Source organism: Salmo salar, chromosome 09, assembly GCF_965601325.2.
Source record: "Salmo salar chromosome 09, fSalSal1, whole genome shotgun sequence".
Lineage (NCBI taxonomy): Eukaryota > Metazoa > Chordata > Actinopteri > Salmoniformes > Salmonidae > Salmo > Salmo salar.
This window is the reverse complement of record NC_138299.1, coordinates 53321688-53334258: the sequence shown is the minus strand read 5'-3', so window position 1 is coordinate 53334258 and position 12571 is coordinate 53321688. Positions and strand designations below refer to the sequence as shown.

The 12571-nt window shown below is 41.2% G+C and overlaps 1 protein-coding gene across 1 annotated transcript in view; it reads right to left on the bottom strand.

Moving 5' to 3' along the window:
* LOC106611399 (dynactin subunit 1) overlaps positions 1 to 12571 on the bottom strand; it is a gene marked incomplete at its 3' end in the record, with an annotated part of 283242 nt that overhangs the window by 96939 nt on the left and 173732 nt on the right. The window lies entirely within an intron of this gene.

The following is a 12571-nucleotide window of genomic DNA, read 5'->3' as shown; positions in this document are numbered from 1 at the left end:
AACCTGAATTTAAAATTGATTAAATTTAGATTTTTTTTGGGGGGGGGGGGTCACTGGTCTACACACAATAGCCCATAATGTCAAAAAGTGGAATTATGTTTTCGGAAATGTTTACAAATGTATTTAAAAATGAAAAGCTGAAATGTCTTGAGTCAATAAGTAATCAACCCCTTTGTTATATCAAGCCTAAATAAGTTAATTTTCTTAACAAGTCACATCAGTTGCATGGACTCACTCTGTGTGCAATAATAGTGTTTAACATTATGTTTTAATGACTACCTCATCTCTGTACCTCACACATACAATTATCGGTAAAGTCTCTCAGTAGAACAGTGAATTTCAAACACAGATTCAACCACAAAGACCAGGGAGGTTTTCCAACGCCTCGCTGAGGGAGGGCACCTATTGGTAGACAGGTCAAAAATGAATAAAAAGCAGACATTGAATATCCCTTTGAGCACGGTGAAGTTATTAATTACACTTTGGATGGATGTATCAATACACCTAGTCACTACAAAGATACAGGCGTCCTTCCTAACTCAGTTGCCGGAGAGGAAGGAAACCGCTCAGGGATTTCACCATGAGATCAATGGTGACTTTAAAACAGTTACAGAGTTTAAATGGCTGTGATAGGAGACAACTGAGGATGGATCAACAACATTGTAGTTACTCCACAATACTAACCTAAATGACAGAGTGAAAAGAAGGTAGCCTGTACAGAATAAAAACTATTCCAAAACAGGGAAGGTAGAGAGAGAAGGAAGAAGAAGAGGTGGAGCAGGAGGGAGAAGGTGTTACGGTGTCTCTAGGGTAATTCAGATTGAGGACCAGGAGGGAGAAGGTGTTATGGTGTCTCTAGGGTAATTCAGATTGAGGACCAGGAGGGAGAAGGTGTTATGGTGTCTCTAGGGTAATTCAGATTGAGGACCAGGAGGGAGAAGGTGTTCTGGTGTCTCTAGGGTAATTCAGATTGAGGACCAGGAGGGAGAAGGTATTCTGGTGTCTCTAGGGTAATTCAGATTGAGGACCAGGAGGGAGAAGGTGTTCTGGTGTCTCTAGGGTAATTCAAATTGAGGACGAGGAGGGAGAAGGTGTTCTGGTGTCTCTAGGGTAATTCAGATTGAGGACCTTATAACTGATGATTGTGTTTGTTTATGATGACCGTGTTTTCTTTCTGATTGCATTTTTTTTATTTGACTTGTTTATTTCTGTAATTTCAGTAGTTCAGGGCTCACCTGTACAGAGCCATCGGAAAAGTATTCAGACCCCTTGACTTTTTCCACATTTTGTTACAGCCTTATTCTATTCTTATTCATAATACCCCATAATGACAAAGCGAAAACAGGTTTTTAGATATTTAACATTTTTATAAAAAAAACAAAACAGAAATACCTTATTTACATAAGTATTCAGACCCTTTGCTATGAGACTCGGAATTGAGCTCTGGTGCATCCTGTTTCCATTGATCATCCTTGAGATGTTTCTACAACTTGATTGGAGTCCACCGTGGTAAATTCAATTGATTGGACATGATTTGGAAAGGCACACACCTGTCTATATAAGGTCCCACAGTTGACAGTGCATGTCAGAGCAAAAACAAAGCCATGAGGTCGAAGGAATTGTCCAAGACAAGATTGTGTCGAGATACAGATCTGGGGAAGGGTACCAAAACATTTCTGCAGCGTTGAAGGTCCCTAAGAACACAGTGGCCTCCCTCATTCTTAAATAGAAGATGGGAGAACCTTCCAGAAGGACAACCATCTTTGCAGCACTCCACCAATCAGGCCTTTATGGTAGAGTGGCCAGGCGGAAGCCACTCCTCAGTAAAAGGCAAATGACAGCCGGCTTGGAGTTTGCCAAAAGGCACCTAAAGACTCTCTAACCATGAGAAACAAGATTCTCTGCTCTGATTAAACCAAGATTGAACTCTTTGGCCTGAATGTCAAGCGTCGCGTCTGGAGGAAACCTGGCACCATCCCTACGATGAAGCACGGTGGTGGCAGCATCATGCTGTGGGGATGTTTTACAGCAGCAGGGACTGGGAGACTAGTCAGGATCGAGGCAAAGATGACCGGAGCAAAGTACAGAGAGATCCTTGATGAAAACCTGCTCCAGAGCTCTCAGGACCTCAGACTGGGGTGAAGGTTCACCTTCCAACAGGACAACGACCCTAAGCACACAGCCAAGACAACGCAGGAGTGGCTTCGGGACAAGTGTCTGAATGTCCTTGAGTGGCCCAGCCAGAGCCCAGACTTGAACCCGATCTAACATCTCTGGAGAGACCTGAAAATAGCTGTGCAGTGATGCTTCCCATCCAACCTGACAGAGCTTGAGAGGATCTACAGAGAAGAATGGGAGAAACTCCCCAAATACAGGTGTGCTAAGCTTGTAGCGTCATACCCAAGAAGACTCGCTGCTTCAACAAAGTACTGAGTGAAGGGTCTGAATACTTTAGTAAATGTGTTTTTTCAGTTTTATATATTTAATAAATTAGTAAACATTTCTAAAAACCTGTTTTTGCTTCATCATTATGTGGTATTGTGTGTAGATTGATGAGTGGCGGGGGGAAAACAATTTAACAGTAAGGCTGTAACGTAACAAAAAAATGGAAAAAGTCACAAGGTCTGAATACTTTCCGAAGGCTCTATATAAGAGCCCAAGGTCTCAGTAGGACTACCTGACAAAATAAAGATATAGTCTCTAGTCTACTAGTCTACTAGTCTACTAGTCTCTAGTCTACTAGTCTACTAGTCTACTAGTCTCTAGTCTACTAGTCTACTAGTCTACTAGTCCACTAGTCTACTAGTCTCTAGTCTACTAGTCTCTAGTCTACTAATCTCTAGACTACTAGTCTGTAGTCTACTAGCCTACTAGTCTCTAGTCTACTAATCTCTAGTCTACTAGTCTACTAGTCTACTAGTCTGTAGTCTACTAGTCGACTAGTCTCTAGTCTACTAGTCTACTAGTCTACTAGTCTCTAGTCTGCTAGCTTACTAGTCTACTAGTCTCTAGTCTACTAGCCTACTAGTCTGTAGTCTACTAGTCTCTAGTCTACTAGTCTCTAGTCTAGTAGTCTTCTAGCCTCTAGTCTACTAGTCTACTAGTCTACTAGTCTGTAGTCTACTAGTCGACTAGTCTCTAGTCTACTAGTCTCTAGTCTACTAGTCTTCTAGTCTCTAGTCTACTAGTCTCTAGTCTACTAGTCTACTGGTCTCTAGTCTCCAGTCTACTAGTCTACTAGTCTGTAGTCTACTAGTCTACTAGTCTCTAGTCTACTAGTCTATTGTCTACTAGTCTTCTAGTCTCTAGTCTACTAGTCTACTAGTCTCTAGTCTCTAGTCTACTAGTCTCTAGGCTACTAGTCTACTAGTCTCTAGTCTCCAGTCTTCTAGTCTCTAGTCTCCAGTCTACTAGTCTCTAGTCTACTAGTCTCGTCTACTAGCCTACTAACCTACTAGTCTACTAGTCTCTAGTCTACTAGCCTACTAGTCTACTAGTCTCTAGTCTACTAGCCTACTAGTCTACTAGCCTACTAGTCTCTAGTCTCTAGTCTACTAGTCTCTAGTCTACTAGCCTACTAGTCTACTAGTCTCTAGTCTACTAGCCTCTAGTCTACTAGCCTACTAGTCTACTAGTCTCTATTCTACTAGCCTACTAGTCTACTAGCCTACTAGTCTACTAGTCTCTAGTCTACTAGTCTACTAGTCTACTAGTCTCTAGTCTCTAGTCTACTAGTCTACTAGCCTACTAGTCTCTAGTCTAGTAGCCTACTAGTCTCTAGTCTACTAGCCTACTAGTCTCTAGTCTACTAGTCCACTAGTCTCGTCTACTAGCCTACTAACCTACTAGCCTACTAGTCTACTAGTCTCTAGTCTCTAGTCTACTAGTCTACTAGTCTCTAGTCTACTAATCTCTAGTCTACTAGTCTACTAGTCTCTAGTCTACTAATCTCTAGTCTACTAGTCTACTAGTCTCTAGTCTACTAGTCTACTAGTCTCTAGTCTACTAGTCTACTAGTCTCTAGTCTACTAGTCTCTAGTCTACTAGTCTACAGGTCTACTAGTCTACTAGTCTCTAGTCTACTAGTCTACTAGTCTCTAGTCTCTAGTCTACTAGTCTACTAGCCTACTAGTCTACTAGCCTACTAGCCTACTAGTCTCTAGTCTACAAGCCTACTAGTCTCTAGTCTACTAGCCTACTAGTCTCTAGTCTACTAGTCTACTAGTCTCGTCTACTAGCCTACTAACCTACTAGCCTACTAGTCTCTAGTCTACTAATCTCTAGTCTACTGGTCTACTAGCCTACTAGTCTACTAGCCTACTAGTCTCTAGTCTACAAGCCTACTAGTCTCTAGTCTACTAGCCTACTAGTCTCTAGTCTACTAGTCCACTAGTCTCGTCTACTAGCCTACTAATCTACTAGCCTACTAGTCTCTAGTCTACTAATCTCTAGTCTACTAGTCTCTAGTCTACTAATCTCTAGTCTACTAGTCTACTAGTCTCTAGTCTACTAGTCTACTAGTCTCTAGTCTACTAGTCTTCTAGCCTCTAGTCTACTAGTCTACTAGTCTGTAGTCTACTAGTCTATTAGTCTCTAGTCTACTAGTCTACTAGTCTCTAGTCTCCAGTCTACTAGTCTACTAGTCTGTAGTCTACTAGTCTATTAGTCTCTAGTCTACTAGTCTCTTGTCTACTAGTCTTCTAGTCTCTAGTCTACTAGTCTACTAGTCTCTAGTCTCCAGTCTTCTAGTCTCTAGTCTCCAGTCTACTAGTCTCTAGTCTCTAGTCTACTAGTCTCTAGTCTACTAGTCTCGTCTACTAGCCTACTAACCTACTAGCCTACTAGTCTACTAGTCTCTAGTCTACTAGCCTACTAGTCTACTAGCCTACTAGTCTCTAGTCTCTAGTCTACTAGTCTCTAGTCTACTAGTCTACTAGCCTTCTAGTCTACTAGTCTCTAGTCTACTAGCCTCTAGTCTACTAGCCTACTAGTCTACTAGTCTCTATTCTACTAGTCTACTAGTCTCGTCTACTAGCCTACTAGTCTCTAGTCTACTAGACTACTAGTCTCTAGTCTACTAGTCAACTAGTCTTGTCTACTAGCCTACTAACCTACTAGCCTACTAGTCTACTAGTCTATAGTCTCTAGTCTACTAGTCTACTAGTCTCTAGTCTAGTAGTCTCTAGGCTACTAGTCTACTAGTCTACTAGTCTCTAGTCTACTAGTCTCTAGTCTACTAGTCTACTAGTCTCTAGTCTACTAGTCTCTAGTATACTAGTCTACAGGTCTACTAGTCTACTAGTCTCTAGTCTCTAGTCTACTAGTCTACTAGTCTCTAGTCTGCTAGCCTACTAGTCTCTAGTCTACTAGTCTACTAGTCTCGTCTACTAGCCTACTAACCTACTAGCCTACTAGTCTCTAGTCTACTAATCTCTAGTCTACTAGTCTACTAGTCTCTAGTCTACTAGTCTACTAGTCTCTAGTCTACTAGCCTACTAGTCTGTAGTCTACTAGTCTCCTAGTCTCTAGTCTACTAGTCTACTAGTCTCTAGTCTACTAATCTCTAGTCTACTAGTCTACTAGCCTACTAGTCTACTAGCCTACTAGTCTCTAGTCTACAAGCCTATTAGTCTCTAGTCTACTAGCCTACTAGTCTCTAGTCTACTAGTCTACTAGTCTCGTCTACTAGCCTACTAACCTACTAGCCTACTAGTCTCTAGTCTACTAATCTCTAGTCTACTAGTCTACTAGTCTCTAGTCTACTAATCTCTAGTCTACTAGTCTACTAGTCTCTAGTCTACTAGTCTACTAGTCTCTAGTCTACTAGTCTACTAGTCTCTAGTCTACTAGCCTACTAGTCTGTAGTCTACTAGTCTACTAGTCTCTAGTCTACTAGTCTCTAGTCTACTAGTCTTCTAGCCTCTAGTCTACTTGTCTACTAGTCTACTAGTCTACTAGTCTGTAGTCTACTAGTCTACTAGTCTACTAGTCTCGTCTACTAGCCTACTAACCTACTAGCCTACTATTATCTAGTCTACTAATCTCTAGTCTACTAGTCTACTAGTCTCTAGTCTACTAGTATACTAGTCTCTAGTCTACTAGTCTCTAGTCTACTAGCCTACTAGTCTGTAGTCTACTTGTCTACTAGTCTCTAGTCTACTAGTCAACTAGTCTCTAGTCTACTAATCTCTAGTCTACTAGTCTACTAGCCTACTAGTCTACTAGCCTACTAGTCTCTAGTCTACAAGCCTATTAGTCTCTAGTCTACTAGCCTACTAGTCTCTAGTCTACTAGTCTACTAGTCTCGTCTACTATCCTACTAACCTACTAGCCTACTAGTCTCTAGTCTACTAATCTCTAGTCTACTAGTCTACTAGTTTCTAGTCTACTAATCTCTAGTCTACTAGTCTACTAGTCTCTAGTCTACTAGTCTACTAGTCTCTAGTCTACTAGTCTACTAGTCTCTAGTCTACTAGTCTTCTAGCCTCTAGTCTACTTGTCTACTAGTCTACTAGTCTGTAGTCTACTAGTCGACTAGTCTCTAGTCTACTAGTCTCTAGTCTACTAGTCTTCTGGTCTCTAGTCTACTAGTCTACTAATCTCTAGTCTACTAGTCTACTAGTCTCTAGTCTACTAGTCTACTAGTCTCTAGTCTACTAGTCTACTAGTCTCTAGTCTACTAGCCTACTAGTCTGTAGTCTACTAGTCTCCTAGTCTCTAGTCTACTAGTCTACTAGTCTCTAGTCTACTAATCTCTAGTCTACTAGTCTACTAGCCTACTAGTCTACTAGCCTACTAGTCTCTAGTCTACAAGCCTATTAGTCTCTAGTCTACTAGTCTACTAGCCTACTAGTCTCTAGTCTACTAGCCTACTAGTCTCTAGTCTACTAGCCTACTAGTCTCTAGTCTACTAGTCCACTAGTCTCGTCTAGTAGCCTACTAACCTACTAGCCTACTAGTCTACTAGTCTCTAGTCTCTAGTCTACTAGTCTACTAGTCTCTAGTCTACTAATCTCTAGTCTACTAGGCTATTAGTCTCTAGTCTACTAATCTCTAGTCTACTAGTCTACTAGTCTCTAGTCTACTAGTCTACTAGTCTACTAGTCTCTAGTCTACTAGTCTACTAGTCTCTAGTCTACTAGTCTCTAGTCTACTAGTCTACAGGTCTACTAGTCTACTAGTCTCTAGTCTACTAGTCTACTAGTCTCTAGTCTCCAGTCTACTAGTCTACTAGTCTGTAGTCTACTAGTCTACTAGTCTACTAGTCTCGTCTACTAGCCTACTAACCTACTAGCCTACTAGTCTCTAGTCTACTATTCTCTAGTCTACTAGTCTACTAGTCTCTAGTCTACTAGTCTCTAGTCTACTAGCCTACTAGTCTGTAGTCTACTAGTCTCCTAGTCTCTAGTCTACTAGTCAACTAGTCTCTAGTCTACTAATCTCTAGTCTACTAGTCTACTAGCCTACTAGTCTACTAGCCTACTAGTCTCTAGTCTACAAGCCTATTAGTCTCTAGTCTACTAGCCTACTAGTCTCTAGTCTACTAGTCTACTAGTCTCGTCTACTAGCATACTAACCTACTAGCCTACTAGTCTCTAGTCTACTAATCTCTAGTCTACTAGTCTACTAGTCTCTAGTCTACTAATCTCTAGTCTACTAGTCTACTAGTCTCTAGTCTACTAGCCTACTAGTCTGTAGTCTACTAGTCTACTAGTCTCTAGTCTACTAGTCTCTAGTCTACTAGTCTTCTAGCCTCTAGTCTACTTGTCTACTAGTCTACTAGTCTGTAGTCTACTAGTCGACTAGTCTCTAGTCTACTAGTCTCTAGTCTACTAGTCTACTAGTCTCTAGTCTCCAGTCTACTAGTCTACTAGTCTGTAGTCTACTAGTCTACTAGTCTTCTAGTCTCTAGTCTACTAGTCTCAAGTCTCTAGTCTACTAGTCTCTAGGCTACTAGTCTACTAGTCTCTGGTCTCCAGTCTTCTAGTCTCTAGTCTCCAGTCTACTAATCTCTAGTCTCTAGTCTACTAGTCTCTAGTCTACTAGTCTCGTCTACTAGCCTACTAACCTACTAGCCTACTAGTCTACTTGTCTCTATTCTACTAGCCTCTAGTCTACTAGCCTACTAGTCTCTAGTCTCTAGTCTACTAGTCTCTAGTCTACTAGTCTACTAGCCTACTAGTCTACTAGTCTCTAGTCTACTAGCCTCTAGTCTACTAGCCTACTAGTCTACTAGTCTCTATTCTACTAGCCTACTAGTCTACTAGCCTACTAGTCTACTAGTCTCTAGTCTACTAGTCTACTAGTCTACTAGTCTCTAGTCTCTAGTCTACTAATCTCTAGTCTACTAGTCTACTAGTCTGTAGTCTACTAGTCGACTAGTCTCTAGTCTACTAGTCTCTAGTCTACTAGTCTTCTAGTCTCTAGTCTACTAGTCTCTAGTCTACTAGTCTACTGGTCTCTAGTCTCCAGTCTACTAGTCTACTAGTCTGTACTCTACTAGTCTACTAGTCTCTAGTCTACTAGTCTATTGTCTACTAGTCTTCTAGTCTCTAGTCTACTAGTCTACTAGTCTCTAGTCTCTAGTCTACTAGTCTCTAGGCTACTAGTCTACTAGTCTCTAGTCTCCAGTCTTCTAGTCTCTAGTCTCCAGTCTACTAGTCTCTAGTCTCTAGTCTACTAGTCTCTAGTCTACTAGTCTCGTCTACTAGCCTACTAACCTACTAGTCTACTAGTCTCTAGTCTACTAGCCTACTAGTCTACTAGTCTCTAGTCTACTAGCCTACTAGTCTACTAGCCTACTAGTCTCTAGTCTCTAGTCTACTAGTCTCTAGTCTACTAGCCTACTAGTCTACTAGTCTCTAGTCTACTAGCCTCTAGTCTACTAGCCTACTAGTCTACTAGTCTCTATTCTACTAGCCTACTAGTCTACTAGCCTACTAGTCTACTAGTCTCTAGTCTACTAGTCTACTAGTCTACTAGTCTCTAGTCTCTAGTCTACTAGTCTACTAGCCTACTAGTCTCTAGTCTACTAGCCTACTAGTCTCTAGTCTACTAGCCTACTAGTCTCTAGTCTACTAGTCCACTAGTCTCGTCTACTAGCCTACTAACCTACTAGCCTACTAGTCTACTAGTCTCTAGTCTCTAGTCTACTAGTCTACTAGTCTCTAGTCTACTAATCTCTAGTCTACTAGTCTACTAGTCTCTAGTCTACTAATCTCTAGTCTACTAGTCTACTAGTCTCTAGTCTACTAGTCTACTAGTCTACTAGTCTCTAGTCTACTAGTCTACTAGTCTCTAGTCTACTAGTCTCTAGTCTACTAGTCTACAGGTCTACTAGTCTACTAGTCTCTAGTCTACTAGTCTACTAGTCTCTAGTCTCTAGTCTACTAGTCTACTAGCCTACTAGTCTACTAGCCTACTAGCCTACTAGTCTCTAGTCTACAAGCCTACTAGTCTCTAGTCTACTAGCCTACTAGTCTCTAGTCTACTAGTCTACTAGTCTCGTCTACTAGCCTACTAACCTACTAGCCTACTAGTCTCTAGTCTACTAATCTCTAGTCTACTGGTCTACTAGCCTACTAGACTACTAGCCTACTAGTCTCTAGTCTACAAGTCTACTAGTCTCTAGTCTACTAGCCTACTAGTCTCTAGTCTACTAGTCCACTAGTCTCGTCTACTAGCCTACTAATCTACTAGCCTACTAGTCTCTAGTCTACTAATCTCTAGTCTACTAGTCTCTAGTCTACTAATCTCTAGTCTACTAGTCTACTAGTCTCTAGTCTACTAGTCTACTAGCGTCTAGTCTACTAGTCTGCTAGTCTCTAGTCTACTAGCCTACTAGTCTGTAGTCTACTAGTCTACTAGTCTCTAGTCTACTAGTCTTCTAGCCTCTAGTCTACTAGTCTACTAGTCTGTAGTCTACTAGTCTATTAGTCTCTAGTCTACTAGTCTACTAGTCTCTAGTCTCCAGTCTACTAGTCTACTAGTCTGTAGTCTACTAGTCTATTAGTCTCTAGTCTACTAGTCTCTTGTCTACTAGTCTTCTAGTCTCTAGTCTACTAGTCTACTAGTCTCTAGTCTCCAGTCTTCTAGTCTCTAGTCTCCAGTCTACTAGTCTCTAGTCTCTAGTCTACTAGTCTCTAGTCTACTAGTCTCGTCTACTAGCCTACTAACCTACTAGCCTACTAGTATACTAGTCTCTAGTCTACTAGCCTACTAGTCTACTAGCCTACTAGTCTCTAGTCTACAAGCCTACTAGTCTCTAGTCTACTAGCCTACTAGTCTCTAGTCTACTAGTCCACTAGTCTCGTCTACTAGCCTACTAATCTACTAGCCTACTAGTCTCTAGTCTACTAATCTCTAGTCTACTAGTCTCTAGTCTACTAATCTCTAGTCTACTAGTCTACTAGTCTCTAGTCTACTAGTCTACTAGTCTCTAGTCTACTAGTCTGCTAGTCTCTAGTCTACTAGCCTACTAGTCTGTAGTCTACTAGTCTACTAGTCTCTAGTCTACTAGTCTTCTAGCCTCTAGTCTACTAGTCTACTAGTCTGTAGTCTACTAGTCTATTAGTCTCTAGTCTACTAGTCTACTAGTCTCTAGTCTCCAGTCTACTAGTCTACTAGTCTGTAGTCTACTAGTCTATTAGTCTCTAGTCTACTAGTCTCTTGTCTACTAGTCTTCTAGTCTCTAGTCTACTAGTCTACTAGTCTCTAGTCTCCAGTCTTCTAGTCTCTAGTCTCCAGTCTACTAGTCTCTAGTCTCTAGTCTACTAGTCTCTAGTCTACTAGTCTCGTCTACTAGCCTACTAACCTACTAGCCTACTAGTCTACTAGTCTCTAGTCTACTAGCCTACTAGTCTACTAGCCTACTAGTCTCTAGTCTCTAGTCTACTAGTCTCTAGTCTACTAGTCTACTAGCCTTCTAGTCTACTAGTCTCTAGTCTACTAGCCTCTAGTCTACTAGACTACTAGTCTACTAGTCTCTATTCTACTAGTCTACTAGTCTCGTCTACTAGCCTACTAGTCTCTAGTCTACTAGCCTACTAGTCTCTAGTCTACTAGTCAACTAGTCTTGTCTACTAGCCTACTAACCTACTAGCCTACTAGTCTACTAGTCTATAGTCTCTAGTCTACTAGTCTACTAGTCTCTAGTCTACTAGTCTCTAGGCTACTAGTCTACTAGTCTACTAGTCTCTAGTCTACTAGTCTCTAGTCTACTAGTCTACTAGTCTCTAGTCTACTAGTCTCTAGTATACTAGTCTACAGGTCTACTAGTCTACTAGTCTCTAGTCTCTAGTCTACTAGTCTACTAGCCTACTAGTCTACTAGCCTACTAGCCTACTAGTCTCTAGTCTACAAGCCTACTAGTCTCTAGTCTACTAGCCTACTAGTCTCTAGTCTACTAGTCTACTAGTCTCGTCTACTAGCCTACTAACCTACTAGCCTACTAGTCTCTAGTCTACTAATCTCTAGTCTACTAGTCTACTAGTCTCTAGTCTACTAGTCTACTAGTCTCTAGTCTACTAGTCTACTAGTCTCTAGTCTACTAGCCTACTAGTCTGTAGTCTACTAGTCTCCTAGTCTCCTAGTCTACTAGTCTACTAGTCTCTAGTCTACTAATCTCTAGTCTACTAGTCTACTAGCCTACTAGTCTACTAGCCTACTAGTTTCTAGTCTACAAGCCTATTCGTCTCTAGTCTACTAGCCTACTAGTCTCTAGTCTACTAGTCTACTAGTCTCGTCTACTAGCCTACTAACCTACTAGCCTACTAGTCTCTAGTCTACTAATCTCTAGTCTACTAGTCTACTAGTCTCTAGTCTACTAATCTCTAGTCTACTAGTCTACTAGTCTCTAGTCTACTAGTCTACTAGTCTCTAGTCTACTAGTCTACTAGTCTCTAGTCTACTAGCCTACTAGTCTGTAGTCTACTAGTCTACTAGTCTCTAGTCTACTAGTCTCTAGTCTACTAGTCTTCTAGCCTCTAGTCTACTTGTCTACTAGTCTACTAGTCTGTAGTCTACTAGTCGACTAGTCTCTAGTCTACTAGTCTCTAGTCTACTAGTCTTCTAGTCTCTAGTCTACTAGTCTCTAGTCTACTAGTCTACTAGTCTGTAGTCTACTAGTCTACTAGTCTACTAGTCTACTAGCCTACTAGTCTCTAGTCTACTAGCCTACTAGTCTCTAGTCTACTAGTCAACTAGTCTTGTCTACTAGCCTACTAACCTACTAGCCTACTAGTCTACTAGTCTATAGTCTCTAGTCTACTAGTCTACTAGTCTCTAGTCTACTAGTCTCTAGGCTACTAGTCTACTAGTCTACTAGTCTCTAGTCTACTAGTCTCTAGTCTACTAGTCTACTAGTCTCTAGTCTACTAGTCTCTAGTATACAAGTCTACAGGTCTACTAGTCTACTAGTCTCTAGTCTCTAGTCTACTAGTCTACTAGCCTACTAGTCTACTAGCCTACTAGCCTACTAGTCTCTAGTCTACAAGCCTACTAGTCTCTAGTCTACTAGCCTACTAGTCTCTAGTCTACTAGTCTACTAGTCTCGTCTACTAGCCTACTAACC